The sequence below is a fragment of the Callorhinus ursinus genome, unplaced genomic scaffold (genome assembly GCF_003265705.2).
Source record: "Callorhinus ursinus isolate GAN/ISIS: 27379988/994484 unplaced genomic scaffold, GSC_fseal_2.0 scaffold2, whole genome shotgun sequence".
NCBI lineage: Eukaryota > Metazoa > Chordata > Mammalia > Carnivora > Otariidae > Callorhinus > Callorhinus ursinus.
Window position 1 is genome coordinate 31,523,049 of NW_027397064.1, and position 16,627 is coordinate 31,539,675.

At 39.9% G+C, this 16,627-nt stretch overlaps 1 non-coding gene across 1 annotated transcript; it reads left to right on the forward strand.

Annotated features, from left to right (window-relative positions):
- The first annotated feature begins 9,665 nt into the window (after positions 1-9,665).
- LOC112808209 (U6 spliceosomal RNA) lies at positions 9,666-9,772 on the forward strand. The gene has a single exon (XR_003204302.1). It is a non-coding gene; the product is annotated as a U6 spliceosomal RNA (small nuclear RNA).
- Positions 9,773-16,627: the final 6,855 nt, after the last annotated feature.

Consider the following 16,627-nt stretch of genomic DNA (forward strand, 5'->3'; position numbering starts at 1 on the left):
ATATCATATTATTTTTTTAAAAAGATTATTTATTTATTTATTTATTTATTTGACAGAGAGAGACACAGCGAGAGAGGGATCACAAGCAGGGGGAGTGGGAGAGGGAGAAACAGGCTTCCCCCCGAGCAGGGAGCCCGATGGTGGGGCTCAATCCCAGGACCCTGGGATCATGACCTGAGCTGAAGGCAGACCTTAACAACTGAGCTAACCAGGCACCCCCATCTTTCTTCTTAATGTGTGTGATTCCCACTGTTCATAGCCAGAATGTAGAAGCAAGTGATTTTTCCACTTATATGCTAATATGTGATCAAAGTATATAATTTACCCTTTGTAATCTCCAGAAAGGTCTGAATCACCCGTTACCACTTATTCAGAAATACTATGACTTATGAAAGTTACTAATCAATCAACAAGCATTTATTAAATCCTTTTTGGGGTATATAATATTGTATAAATGCTATATCAGTATTAACTTTTTTTTAAAGATTTTATTCATTTTGAGAGAGAGAGAGTGTATGTGCAAGCATGGGGAGGGAGAGGGTCAAGCAGCTCTGCTGAGTGTGGAGTCCCAGGCGGGGCTTGATCTCTCAACCCAAGATCATGACCTGAGCTGAAATCAAGAGTCCGAAGTTTAACTGACTGAGCCACATAGGCACCGCTCAGTATTAACTTCTAAAAACTCTCTATTTCAGTATAATGAGCATAACATAGTTATCTGATGTTGTCAAAGAAGTGATAAAAGCACAAGTTAGGGGGGCCTGGGTGGCTCAGTCGGTTAAGCATCTGACTCTTAGTTTCTGCTCAGGTCATGATCCCAGGGTGGTGAGAATGGACTCCGTGCTCAGCTCAGAGTCCGCTAAGATTCTCCCTCTCCCTCTGCCCCTCCCTATTGTGTGCTTGTGCGTGAACACACTCTCTCTCTCTCTCAAATAAATAAATAAATAAATAAATAAATAAATAAATAAATAAATTGTTTAAAGTGCAAGTTAGGGGCGCCTCGGTGGCTCAGTCGTTAAGCATCTGTCTTCGGCTCAGGTCATGGTCCCCGGGTCCTGGGATCGAGCCCCACATTGGGCTCCCTGCTCAGCGGGAAGACTTCTTCTCCCTCTCCCTCTGCCTGCTGCTTCCACTGCTTGTGCGTACTCTCTCTCTGTCAAATAAATAAATAAAATAAAATAAAAAGCACGTTAGGGGCACCTGGGTGACTCAGTTGGTTAAGCGACTGCCTTCAGCTCAGGTCATGATCCTGGAGTCCAGGGATCGAGTCCCACATCAGGCTCCCTGCTCAGCGGGGAGTCTGCTTCTCCCTCTGGCCCTCTTCCCTCTCATGCTCTCTGTCTCTCATTCTCTCTCTCTCAAATAAATAAATAAAATCTTTAAAAAAAAAAGAAAAAGCACGTTATTTGTCTCTAATTACTTCATGTACAATTATTTTTTTAAGATTTTATTTATTTATTTGACAGAGAGCGAGAGAGGGGACACAAGCGGGAGGAAAGGGGTGGGAGGCAGGGTGCTAAGCAGGGAGCCTGACCCTGGACTCTCAACTCTCAGAGCTCGATCCCAGGACCCTGATCATGACCTCAGCTGAAGGCAGACGCTTAACCAACTGAGCCACCCAGGCGCCCCTACAATTATTTTTTTTAAGATTTTATTTACTTGAGGGGTGCCTGGGTGGCTCAGTTGTTAAGGGTCTGCCTTCGGCTCAGGTCATGATCCCAGCGTCTTGGGATCGAGCCCCACCATCGGGCTCCCTGCTCAGCGGGAAGCCTGCTTCTCCCTTTCCCACTCCCCCTGCTTGTATTCCCTCTCTCGCTGTGTCTCTCTCTGTCAAATAAATAAATAAAATCTTTTGTTAAAGATTTTTATTTATTTGAGAGAGAGAACTTGCACATGCAGGAGGAGGGGCAGAGTGGGAGGCAGAGGGAGAGGGAATCTGAGCATGGAACCCCATGCGGGGCTCAATCCCACGACCATGAGTTCACAACCTGAGCTGAAACCAAGAGGCAGCCGCCCAACCGACTGAGCCACCCAGTGCCCCTATTTCACGTACAATTATTTAATGTGTTAAAATCTTTTTTATTTTTAAGCAAACTCTAGGGGATACCTGGGTGGCTCAGTCGGTTAAGCATCTGCCTTTGGCTCAGGTCATGATCCCAGGATCCTGGGATCAAGTCCCACATCAGGCTCCTTGCTTGTTGGGGAGCCTGCTTCTCCCTCTGCCTGCCGCTCCCCCTGCTCATGTTCGCTCTCTCTCTCTCTCTCTCTCTCCCCCTGATAAATAAATAAATAAATAAATAAATAAATAAATAAATAAATAATCTTTAAAAAAAAAAGTAAACTCTATGCCCAATGTGGGGCTTAAACTCATGACCTGGGGATCAAGATTTGCATTCTCTACCATGAACCAGCCAGGTGCCCCATAATGTGTGACCATCGTATTTCTCCAGAAATATTTATAGTATCAGAGAACAGTGACTGTGTCATATGCTGCTACATACCCAGAAAATGTTCAATAGTCGCTGAAGTGAAAAGCCAGCCAACCGAGGACACAAAGCAAGGAAAGAAAAGTTGATCCTGCATAGGCTTATTTGTATCTTGAGGATTAGAAAAAAATTATAATAGAATATATTTCTTTTACTGTACATTCTACGAATGTTTGATACTTTTTCAATACTTTTTCCAGTTATTAAGCATATCAACATTTTTCTCACTTAGATGCTGAGGCTGTTGCATCAGCATTTGAAATGTACCGAAGTTAGAAAACAAGGCTGTCTTACGGCCTTGCATTTTAGTTTTTCTGGCTTTTGATAAATATTTATCTGGCCTTTCATAATGACCTCCAAATAACTGCACTAGACTATCTGCTTGTAGAAATTACACAAATAATTTCAAAAGCAGCTGAAGCTACTGTAATACACATTCTCACAACCTTCACCCTATCTAAGATAAATACTTATTCATCCTTTTTAGAGGACCCTGGAACACAGAAGTATTCATATTAAAACTTACTTTTCTTTCCTTAATCTAGAATTTTCCCTATTTAAACTGATTACATATTTAAACCTAAAATGTGATGTTTTTATTTTCCAAATACAAAACTAATCATGCTTTAAACTTTGAACCGCTTCCACTTAAATGTATTCCTTTTCCCTTCAATTAAAAGACCGATTTCAAAACCTCTGTTGTGTTAGGAAATCAAATCATACAACAAATTTAGGATAAAATCTTTGTCTAAATGTCCAAGAAGCAAGATGACCACCTACTCCTTTTTATGGAGAGAAATCCAAGTTTCAGTTATAAAAGTAACAATTCAAAAAAAAGGCTGAAGATGGGCTGCTCATTTCAGGGCATGTCTCTATCTCATCCAACATGAAGTTTACAGTATCTTTGGCATCTTGAATATTCTTTTGCTTGAGAACCATCTTTGCCTACTATACTGGCTAACTCATTGCTTGTGGGGGAGATTGTTTTCCATTATATAGTTCTTATATTAATCAATTCTCTCAGCTACTATCCAGAAATAGGCTATACACTTTTACTCTTCTTAAAGCACAGAATAAAAAAGTGGAGCTATAAGACTTGTAGGGTTTTTTTTCCTCTTTCAAATATTACAGAATAATCTTTCTATATTTCCAAAAATAAGAGCGTTCAGGAAAATATACCAAACACAAACTATTACTAGAGTGATTTCACAGCTAAGGATTACTCATATGCCTTCCTTTGCCAAGATTTTATGTAGAACATCTGTAAGAAATATTTGCCATTGTCTTGCCTTCTACATCTCCCTATAAGGACTGTTTTATCTTGACCACAAAGCTTTAGTGATAGAAAATGGGGAAACAGAGGAGAATATGGTGGGGTGATTAGGCCAAGTAACAATTTTCTAGTTAAAAGTTTCATGACCAGGGGTGCCTGGCTGGCTCAGTCAGTGGAGCATGTGACTCTTGATCTCGGGGTTGTAAATTCAAGCCCCACAGAGGATGTAGAGATTACTTAAAAACAAAATCCAAAAATAAATAAATAAATAAAATCTTTAAAAAAAAAGTTTCATGACCAACATCACATTTCTAGTTGTCCATTGTCTCATCTATTGCTGTATCATTAAGGACAGTCCTATAGTATGACACCTAATTTCTTAGCTTTATGAACAAAGGTCTTCACAAACATTCCAGCTTTATCTCTCTTTTTTACTCACTGGAGTCCAGACACATTTAAACCTCTTACAGTTCACTGACATACCACGCCTCTTCCCAAATTTACCTTCTTTCTAATTAAAAAGAAAAGGGAGGAGGGGCCCTGTCATTTTCTACCGAGTATTCCCTCCACCTCTAGCGCCTTTCCCTGCCCCTGCTCCAGGCATCTTCTGGTCTTTTTTTCAAAACCCAGCATAATTACAAGGTTAAGCATTCTCCAATTCCCAGATCATCATTACCTGCCTTCCGAGTTCCCAAAATGCTTTGTTCACACTCTGGAGTAGTGTAAATTTCCCCTTCTATTTTTATTGTTTCTGATTTTGATTTGGAAGGAGAGGGTATTCTGGGTGATTTTTAATTTTATTTTCTTCTTTATACTTTTTGATACACTTTGACTTCCTACAATGTATTATTTTTTAATTAGAAAAAAATATTTCAAATAGTAGTTCCAGACAAAGAAAATTAAAACAAAAAATAAAAAACAAAAAAACACAAGTAGTCTTTGGTGTCCAGAGCAAATATAATACTCAAGGTAAGGAAATGTAAAATAATTAAGCAAACTCGCTGAACATTATCAAAAAACAAATTATTTTACAGATGACACTTTATAATCAGCACCATACCCTAATATTTATTAAAATCTTCTGGATATGTTAATATTCTATTTAATACTCTGGTTTATTACTGGTTAGATTTGTGACTATCTTTTCTATTTTTATTTATTTATTTATGTTTTTATGTATTTTTTTAAGATTTTATTTATTTATTTGACAGAAAGAGAGCACGATAAGGGGGGGCAGCAGTCACAGGGACAGAAAGAAGCAGGCTCCTTGCTGAGCAGGGAGCCCGATTTGGGGCTTGATTCTAGGACCTTGGGATCATGACCTGAGCCAAACGTAGATGCTTAACCGACCAAGCCACCCAGGTGCCCTCTGTATTTATGTATTTTTAAAGATTTATTTATTTATCTGAAAGAGAGAGAGCTTGTGTGAGTGGGGTAGGGGTGGAGGGAGAGGGAAAGAGAATCTCAAGCAGACTCCCCGCTGAGCATGGAACCTGACTCAGACCTCGATCCCATGACCCCGAGGATCATGACTTAAGCCAAAATCAAGAGTCAGATGTTTATCCAATTGAGCCACCCAGATGCCCCAATTTATTTATTTATTTATTTAGGGTGGTTTCCATGCCCAGCGTGGAGCCCAGTGCAGGGCTTGAACTCACAACCCTGAGATCAAGACCTGAGCTGAAATCAAGAGTTAGATGCTTAACCAGCTGAGCCACCCAGACACCCCTATCTTTTTTATTTTTATTATTTTCTATTTTATTATATTATATCATCTATGTAAGTCTCCTCAAGCCCTTGATGGAATAGAAATAGAAACGGTTAACTAAAATATTCGGGCACTAGAATTTTAATTGTCCCTGGCAGATTCCACCAGATTCACATATTTAGCTGGAATGGGAGTGCTGACTTCAAACAAGGGATCACGAAGACAGCAAAACAACTTACCAAGTGGCTAAAATGTAGAGTATAAAAGAGCTCCTGTATGCAGTCAACACAAGTATGTCTGTCTGCAACAAACCATAGATAAAATGCAGAAGATTCTGATATTTATTTTCATCTCCTCTTCATTATAGAACTGGTGAAAATCCTTAACTGCAAATGACTAAGTCGTGTTTTCTGTTTTGACTTATCTTCTTGTGTAGTCCAATGCTGATTTTCTTTTATGTGTTCTTTATGTGTTTTTTTTTTTTTTAAGATTTTATTTATTTATTTGACAGAGAGAGACACAGCGAGAGAGGGAACACAGGCAGGGGGAGTGGGAGAGGGAGAAGCAGGCTTCCCGCAGAGCAGGGAGCCCGATGTGAGGCTCAATCCCAGGACCCTGGGATCATGACCTGATCCGAAGGCAGACGCCCAACAACTGAGCCATCCAGGCGCCCCTGTGTTTTACGTGTTTTATCTGTCCTTGAACCATGCAGATCTGGCTGAGACGCAAGGTGGCTTTTGAGATCGATGCCTTTATTATTATTTGCAAAAGCAGTGGTATTTTCTAAACCTGCAATTTCTGAGTGATAGCTTCAAATAGAGACTTTGTCAATTGTCTTGCTGACAAGGCTTGGCTAGAGCTCTGCCTGCAAGTTCTGCTCCACATCAGCTTCTCTCACTCAGCCATCTCCACGCTTGATGTGATCAGAGTTTCAGTAGTACTGTTGACTGATGAGATGGATAATTTGTATACTTTGACTTTTTTTTCCACCTTCTGCAAAAAAACTGGTCTCCATTATATTTCATCTGTAACATTAGTTAAAACCTTCTTGTCCACATCCCTGAAAGGGTTTTACTGTTGGGCCAATTTAATCTCCCATTGTGAGGTCTACAATAGCATTTACACCATTGTATTGCAAATTATCTCTTTAGGAAGTCAGGAGATTATGAATTCCGTAAGGCCTGGGACTTTAGACAGGATTTAGCATAAATCTGACACATATTAGGTCCTCAGTAAATGCAGAACTTATTTGAATAAATAGATTAATGGAACTAGGCATACTTTTTAAGTAGCAGAGAAAACGTCAGGAGAAATTTTCAGAGGCATTTAAGACATGAAATGAATTTCCTAAACTAAAAGTGAAAAGCCAATTTGAGAATGGGCAAAAGGCTCTAAATAGAGATTTCTCCAAAGAAGATATACAAATGACCAATAAAAATATGAAATGATGTTCAATTTCATTAACCATTAGGGAAATACAAATCAAAACCACAATAAGGGGGCACCTGGGTGGCTCAGTCGTTAAGCATCTGCCTTCGGCTCAGGTCATGATCCAGGGTTCTGAGATGGAGCCCCGCATCGGGCTCCCTGCTTGGCGGGAAGCCTGCTTCTCCCTCTCCCACTCCCCCTGCTTGTGTTCCCTCTCTCACTGTGTCTCTCTCTCTCTCTCTCTGTCAAAAAAAAAACAAAAAAACACACACAATGAGGTACCACTTCACACTCACTAAGGTGGTTAAGATAAAAAAGATAGATAAAAATATTAGAAAGGGGGGCGCTTGGTTGGGCATCTGCCTTTCGCTCAGGTCATAATCCTGGGGTCCTTGGATTGATCCCCTCATCTGGCTCCCTGCTCAGCGGGGAGCCTGCTTCTCCCTCTCCCACTCCTCCTGCTTGTACACGCACGTGCGCACTCTCTTTTTCTGTCAAATAAATAAATAAAATCTTTAAAAAAAAGTATCAGAAAGGATATGGAAAATTGGAACACTGAGATATTGCTGGTAAGAATGTAATATGGTGCAGTTACTTTAGAAAACAGTTTGACAGGTCTTCAAAAGTTAAGCATTGATTACCATATGATCCAGTAATTCCAATCCTATGTATATGCCCAAGAGAAATGAAAAAACATCTATTCATATTCATATTCATGAATATTCATATCAGCATTGTTCATTATAACCATAAAGGAGGAAATAACTCAAATGTCCATTAACTGATAAATGGGTAATTAAATGCGGTATATCCATGCAATGTAATATTATTCACCCATAAAAAGTAATTGAGTAGTGATACATGCTACAACATGGATGAACCTTGAAATCCATATGTTGAGTGAAAGAAGCCAGTCACAGAAGACCACATATTGTATGATTCCATTTATGTGAAATGTCCAGAATAGGCACATCTAGAGACAGAAAGTAGACTAGTGGTTGTGGGGGTGCGGGGTGGGGTGTGGGGGTGGGTAGAGGAAGAGGGGAATTGGAAATAAATGCGGGGTGACAAGTACTGGGTAAGGAGTTTCCTGCTGGGATGATGTAAACATGCCAAAATTGATCACGGTGATGGTTGCACAACTCTATGAATACACTAAAAACTATTGAATTGTCCACTTTGAACGGATGAATTGTATTGTGAATTATATGTCAATAAAGCTGTTTTTTAAAAAAAGGAACTGAAAGGCATTTTGCCAGTAACAATTACATTGCTAATCCTCAAATTTTCACTTCTTTTGCAGGATACCTTTTAAGAACAAAACTATACACGAGAAATGCAGCAGATTCTTAAAGGAAAAAATACCTTAGTCCTTATAATTACCCTAGGAGCAGGACAAAATCCATATGATGAAATTGGATCACTTCCTTCTCATGGGCCTTGACCTAATATTATCAGTATATTTATAAATAATGTGGTTTGTTGAAAATAATGCTTGAAATCTTAAGCTGTTTCAGGATATAGAAAGGGAAAAAAAAAATCCCTGAACCTATACATTTTAGGCCTTAAAGTAAATACTAGAATTTGTAAGCTTTGCTTAGATTAACAGTGGCCTTTACTACTCCCTTCAAAACTCTTCTACAAGCAAGTAGTGTATTAAGCAAGAGACAGAGGTGTGATAAGAGAAGAATTTCTTATAAGAACAGTGTATCTGCACCCCTGCTGAGATACCATCTATTTCGTCACAGGTTTGTTTCAATTTTTCTCAAACAATGGCCAGCCAGTAACACTATCTATCATTCAATCTCATGCAACAATTACAGCAACCGAGATGATGAAACTGATAACCAATGGTACGAGTCCATTACAATACCAAAGCTGGCCTCTACATCACCAAGGATTTCAGTACAAGGGCCAAAGAAAGAAAAATTAATGAGGTCAGAATGGAAAACAAATGACAAGAAAACAGGGAGTGAAGTCACTAGCTCACTAGGATATACTTAGAAAATCAGCTGAAGTCTGCAAGCATTTTTGCAAATAACATTACAGCAGAAATAGGAAGGTGTTTGCCTTCTAGAACAGTTCCAGGAGGACAGCTTTATATGACTTGTTTTAACAATCAGTAAAGTGACATTTACTTAACTTTTACACCTTACAAAGCTCACATCTATTTTCACATTTGAGCCTCCCTCCCATGAGGTGGCTAGAGCAGGTAATACTTGTCTCATCATTACCTGACCTGTATTGAATTCTTGTATCTCGGGCAAAAAGGGATGTTTTGACCCAAACTCTTTAATTCAATGAATACTTTGGGTCACAGGGAAAAATAAAGTTTCACAGAATATAATAGCTAGAAAGAAAGCTCACCATAGCAGCAGTTAAAATGGACAGAATTTGACTAGGATAAAAACCAATGACTGAAATGAATCTCACTGTAAAATGTACATGGAAAAAGTAGATCCTGCACATAATCATTTCAGTAAAAGAAAAATGAGAATAGAAAAAAGTTGGAAAGGGCGCCTGGGTGGTTCAGTTGGTTAAGCGACTGCCTTCGGCTCAGGTCATGATCCCGGAGTCCCGGGATCGAGTCCCGCATCGGGCTCCCCGCTCAGCAGGGAGTCTGCTTCTCCCTCGGACCCTCCCCCCTCTCATGTACTCTCTCTCTCATTCTCGCTCTCTCAAATAAATAAATCTTTAAAAAAAAAGAAAGAAAAAAGTTGGAAATAGTTTCACTGTTACTGCATAAAAATTTGATCAAGAATTAAATAGATTAGTGCTCACTTCGGCAGTACATATACTAAAATTGGAATGATACACAGAAGATTAGCATGGTCCCTGCGCAAGGATGACATGCAAATTCATGAAGCGTTCCATATTCTTTTTTAACTATAGGAAACAAACTGAGGGTTGCTGGAGGGGAGGTGGCTGGGGGGATGGGGTAACTGGGTGATGGGCATTAAGGAGGGCACTTGATGGAATGAACACTGGGTGCTATATGCAACTGATGAATCACTAAACTCTACCTTTGAAACTACTAATAAACTATATTTTAATTAATTGATTTTAAATTTTAAAAAGAAAAAAGAATTAAATAGATTATAACTATTCTTAAATGGGTATCTTCATAAATAGAGTTCAAAATGGCAGATTAAAAGCATGCACCTGATTCAAGTGGGGGAATAAAAAACAAAAAGGAGAACATGGCAGGATCAAATTGGCATTTCTTTTTTTCAAATTGGCTTTATTGACTTGATTTTTATTTTTATTTTTTTAAAGATTTTATTTATTTATTCGACAGAGACACAGCGAGAGAGGAAACACAAGCAGGGGGAGTGGGAGAGGGAGAAGTAGGCCTCCCGCGGAGCAGGGAGCTGGATGCAGGGCTCAATCCCAGGACCCCGGGATCATGACCTGACCCAAAGGCTCAACAACTGAGCCACCCAGGCGCCCCTGACTTGATTTTTAGAATCCTGCCTGCCTTCTTATCTTATTTAACATGGTTCAGGTAAGTCTTACAATCAGGCTGTCTATCTGTGAAATGAGAAATGTAATGTTGTGGATTAGATGAGATAATGTGAATAAAGCAGTTAGCATAGTAGTGGCACAAGTGAAGTGTATTTTAACCCTCCCTTTTCCAAGAATTTATTGTATCCTTTCAGTATGCCAAACCAGGATCTTTAAAAGTAGGTCTCCTAGTCACTAAACCACATTACTTCATCTGTAAGTACATTTCTTAAAATTGACAAAATACCCAAAGCAGATCTCTGATGAAACTACAACAGAGCTTTACCTCTGTCTATATATTTTAAAATAGAACTTTTAATTTAGAAAATATTGTTCCAACCAACTATTGGGGTATAGAGTAAATTAAAAGTGCTCCAAGTGTCCGTGGGTGGCTCAGTTGGTTAAGCGTCTGCCTTCAGTTCAGGTCATGATCTCAAGGTCCTGGGATGGAGTCCTGCATGGGGCTTCCTGCTCAGCGGGAAGCCTGCTTCTCCCTCTCTCTCTCCTGCCCCCCCCACTTGTGCACTCTCTCTCTCTCTCAAATAAATAAATAAAATCTTTAAAACAAAAACAAGGGCACCTGCACAGTACAAACCTGTGCTGTTCAGTGGTCAACTGTGTGTTCTTATCTCACTTTACTTTTAGTGTCATTTTAATACACTGAAAATAAAGACTAGAAGGGAATGCACCAAAAAAATATTAGCAGTAGTTATCTTGAGGTAGTAGTCTCATTGGTTATGTTTAATTTTCTTCTTTAAATTTTCTACTTTCCAAATTTTCTGTAATTTCCAATCTTAGTTTTATAATCAGACTTTAACATATTTTTAAGTATAGAAAAAAGAAATCTGACAAAAATTGAGACATTTTATTAAAAAGTCTACCTCAAAGAAAATGAATCAAATATTATCACATTTCTCTTTAATACCAAGTACTAGAAGACAGTGAAAAAAATAACCACAAAATCTGAGGAAAAATGATTGTGATCCAAGAATCCTACACCCTGCTAGGCTGTTTTTTGTATGTACTACAACAGGAAGTATTCTCACACATTCTTCATTCTTTCAAGAACCCCCTAAATTAATTGTGTGTGTACATTTTGTAAATTGTATTACTCAGAGAAGTACCCTAGCTGACCTCCAAATGATTTAACCTAGAAAAAGCTATGATAAAATAAAAGGAAGTAACCAATGACCAAAAAATACAGAGTTACATATGTGGAATTTAAGAAACCAAACAGAAGAACATAGGGGAAGGGGGAAAAAAGAGAGGAGAGAGAGAGGGAAACAAACCATAAAAGACCCTTAACTATAGAGAATAAACTGAGGGTCAATGGAGGGAGGTGGGAGGGGGTGGGCTAAATGGGTGATGGCTATTAAGTGCTGGGTGTGGAGCCTACTTAAAAAAATATTTTTTTTCAACTAAATTTTCCCATTTATTTACTCAAAAGTTTCTTGAGAAAAACCAGGACTCTCTGCTCCCTGTTAGGCATTTTTAAGCAAAGTTCTCTCTTGGCAAATAGCACCTACTTACTTGAGAAATTTTCATCACAAAGCAGAGGTGGGAAGAAATCAGCCCTCAGGTGTTTGGGCTGCACACTATAGCATGATAACTGACTTTAGTGACTCAAGCCAAGTAATAAACAAGGAGTGAACCTGAATGTCTGTGCAGGATCCAACTTGATGGGGAATCAAGGGAATTCAAAAACAATCATCCAACATTATGTGGTGTGGGCCTTTGTTTTTCAGAACACTGTAATTTTTCACAATGTTTGCCTTGAGCTTGCTGTTATTGGATATATCCCCTCCTGTGGATTCTTTTGAAAGTCTCTCATCATGTCACCCTGAGGGTCATATTTGTTCCAGAAGTGCAATGAAAAGCATGCTAGACATAGTCAAGATGCCTGGATTTTAGTCCAGCTCTACTAGTTAGGAAAGTGATCCTTCAGCTAGTAATCAAAACACTTTCTCTGAGCCTTAGTGTCTTTATTCCTCACTACCTCAGTGAGAGTTAAATAAATTAATGGATGCAAAAATGCTTTGAACACTCTAAGGTGCTACATAAAGGTAAAACATGATTGTTATTCTTTTAATTTGAAATCACCATGATTAAATCGGTCTGGATTGCTTAGTGCCCTTTATTTGCCCTTAAGATTAGTATCGTCAGTTCCACTATTATCATGTATTGAAAAAGTATCAGACATTTTCTGAGTTTTAAGCCAGATCTTACTTAAGAAGAGTTATCTTAAGGGCGCCTGGGTGGCTCAGTTGGTTAAGCGACTGCCTTCGGCTCAGGTCATGATCCTGGAGTCCCGGGATCGAGTCCCACATCGGGCTCCCTGCTCAGTGGGGAGCCCGCTTCTCCCTCTGACCCTCCCCACTCTCATGTGCTCTCTCTCCATTCTCACTCTCTCAAATGGATAAATAAATAAAATTTAAAAAAAAAAAGAAGAGTTATCTTAAGCACTTCCACTTCTAACCTTTTTCCCCATTTTTCCAGGAACCAGTTCTTATGCTACCCTGAACCTTCAATCAATTGGTAAAATAAATCAATAGACTAACTTAAGATGATAGTATTGGGGCACCTGGGTAGCTCACTTGGTTGGGCAGCCAGCTTTGGATTTCAGCTCAGGTCATGATCCCATCATCCTGGGATGGACCACTATGTCAGGCTCCACTCTCAGCGGGGAATCTGCTTGGAGATTGTCTCTCTCCCTCCCCCTCTTCCCCTCCCCACCCACTGCTTGTACACGCTCTAAAATAACTAAATATTTTTTTTAAATGATCGCATTATCCTTAAGTGTTATCCCTAGTGATGTATTTCTATTTCAACAGAAGTATCTTATAATCAGGGGCGCCTGGGTGGCTCAGTCGGTTGGGCGTCTGCCTTTGGCTCAGGTCATGATCCTGGGGTCTTGGGATCGAGTCCTGCATCGGGCTCCCTGCTCCTCAGGGAGTCTGCTTCTCTCTCTGCCTCTGCTTCTCTCTCTTTCTCATGAATAAATAAATGAAATCTTAAAAAAAAAAAGTATCTTATAATTAAAGTGCCTGCTATTCTCTCCACCTAGAAAAACTTTTGTGTTTACTAGGTAAAATTCTATCCATCCTTCACATTTCAGTTATCCTGCAAGTTTCCTAGTGAAACCTTTCTAAATTCTCCTAAAAGAGTTGCCACTCCCTCCTTTGCACCTACCTCTGTTATGCTTGTTACTTTAAGGGTCAGCACTTCCGTTAGGATGGGAACATTGGTGTATGAAACAGCTGCGCCAGGGTTCCTGGAGGTGAAGAGAGTAGAGGTGTTAGCTGGGAAGACTCTGAGGGGCTGGCAGAGATGTTACACTAGGAAAGGAGCTTGTAGTAAAGTTTAATGCAGAGGTGTGACGCAGGTAAAAGAGATACTTTTACTTTTTTTTCAGATTTTATTTATTTATTAGAGAGAGAGAGTGTGTGCCTATGAGCAGAGGGGACGGGCAAAGGGAGAAGCAGACTCCTGCTGAGCAGGGAGCCTGATCCCAGGACCCCAAGATCACCATCCGAGCCAAAGGCAGACACCCAACCAATTGCGCCGCTCAGGCGCAGACACTCCTGTTTGGTATCCTCTGGGTCCTCTGTGGGGAAAAATAGGATATTTGGACCAAAAACATTAGATAAGTATTTAAACATTTCTCTCTTTTACATGCCTTGCTTCATGTAGTTAGTGTGAGAACCACATGAAAGAGAACCAAAGAGTATTAAAGCTGTAAGTACCTTAGACACCATCTAATCCCACCCCACATTTTACAGATAACAAAACTGAGGCCCAGAGAACCTAGGACATGTTGAAAACTTAAGGACAAGGAAGTGGCTGAAGAAGTCTAGAACACAGATCGGGCAGTGTGGCACTTTCCCCTCTAAATTTCCTTGCCTCATTTATATGCAAAGTACTTAAAAAATATATAGCCTCTTAGGGGCACCTGGGTAGCTCAGTTGGTTAAGCATTTGATGCTTGATCTCAGCTCAGGTCATGATCTCAGTTCTGAGTTCTAGCCCTGAGTTGGGCTCCATGCTGGGCGTGGAGCCTACTTAAAAAAACAAAACAAAACAAAACAAAAAAGATATATGTGTGTGTGTGTGTGTGTGTGTGTCTACACACACACACACACACACACACATATTTAATAAGTAAATAAAATCCTTTTTTTTTAAGTGTCCAGCTCTTGGTTTCAGCTCAGGTCACGATTTTAGAGTCATGAGATCAAACCCCACATCTGGCTCCATACTCAGTGCAGAACCTGCTTGAGATTCTCTCCTTCCCTCTCTGCCCCTCCCCCCTTTCTGCCCCTCCCCTGATCACGCCCATTCTCTCTCTCAACAAAATAAATAAATATATTAATTAATTAAAAAATCTTTTTAAAAATATTTTATATTTTAGAGAGAGAGTGAGTAGGGGGAGGAGCAGAGGGGAAGGGAGAGGGAGAGGGAAAGAACCTCAAGCAGACTCCAATCCTGATGTGGGGCTTGATCCCATGACCTGGAGATCATGACCTGAACCCAAACCAAGAGTCATTTGCCCAACTGACTGAGCCACCCAGGCACCCCACTAGTGTAAATTTTTTTAAAAAGTAAAAAAACCCAAATCAAAGTAAAGATAAATCATGACTCATTATAATATCAGCACAATCAGATTAGGAACACATTACCTTTTAAAATGAAATATCTTCTAGACTCACTGGGGGATTGCCAAGACCATGTATGTAATATTAAGAATAAAGTGCCCCAGGTAAAGCACCTCAGAATATAGGTGATCAGCTTTCATTTGTATGTTTTAAAAATTTTATAAGGACAGAAACATGTCAGTGGGACACCAAAACCAACCTCAAAGAACTCCAGATGGCCAAAACTGGAACAATTTGAGTAACAAAATTAATTGTTGGTTTATAACTCAAAGTAAAAATTAGTATATGAGTCCATATAGATGTAAATGAATAAATAAATAAATGGGGAAGAAGAAACATATTTTCCTGGCAAAAGAATTCCATTTAATGTTATGTCAATACTCCCTCTTCCAGGAGGTGAGCTTGATCCCTACTACCCCATTCCCTCTCCACCTGTTTTTTGTTTGTTTTTTGGTGGAGGGAGGTTGGGCTCTACCCACAAAGTGGGACTCAGACTCCAACCTGGAGATCAAGATTTGCATGTTCCACCGACTAAGCCAGCCAGGTGCCCCCTCCCCCCCCTTTTTTAGAGAAGATTTTATTTATTTATTTGAGAGAGCGAGAATGAGAGATAGAGAGCACGAGAGGGAAGAGGGTCAGAGGGAGAAGCAGACTCCCTGCCGAGCAGGGAGCCTGATGCAGGACTCGATCCTGGGACTCCGGGATCATGACCTGAGCCGAAGGCAGTCACTTAACCAACTGAGCCACCCAGGCGCCCCACCCCTTCCACCTTTTTGAGAATAGGCTAGACTTAGTGACTTGCTTCAAAAAAAAGATTACAGAAAGGGTGAAATAGTAACTTTAGAGGGGAGAAACCTGGCAAAATCTGCCTTAACCAGGTGATGAAACTTAGCTTCACTAGTGATACCATGTAATGTCACCCACCTCTGATATGATGAACAGGACATCTCAGCTTTGAGGTGTTCTTTCCAAAAACCCTCACCTCCAATCTAATGGTGAGAAAAATATCAGACCATCCTGATTTGAGGGACAGTCTACAAAATACTCCTCAAAACTAAGGTCATCAAAAAATAAGGACAGGCACCTGGCTGCCTTAGTTGGTGGAGCATGCAACTCTTGGTCTCCAGGTCAGGAGTTTGAGCCCCACGTTGGGCATAGAACTTACTTTAAAAATTTTTTACAAAATAAGGACAATCTGAGAAACTATCACAGTCCAGAGGAGCCTAAAGACACATGATGATCATATATAATATGGTATCCTGGAAGGAATCTGGAATGAAAAAAAGACAGTAGGGAAAAAAATTGTGAAATCCAAATAAAGTGTGGAGTTCAGTTAATAGTAACAGGTTAGTGTTGGTTCCCCAGTTGTGACAAATGTACCATAGAAATTAACAATAATATGTTAATGGGGGAAACTTGACAAGGGGTCTATGGGCACTCTGTACTATCCCTGCAACTTTTCTGTAAATCTAAAATTATTCTGGGGTGCCTGGGTGGCTCAGTCGTTAAGCGTCTGCCTTCAGATCATGTCATGATCCCAGGGTCCTGGGATCAAGCCCCACATTGGGCTCCCTGCTCCA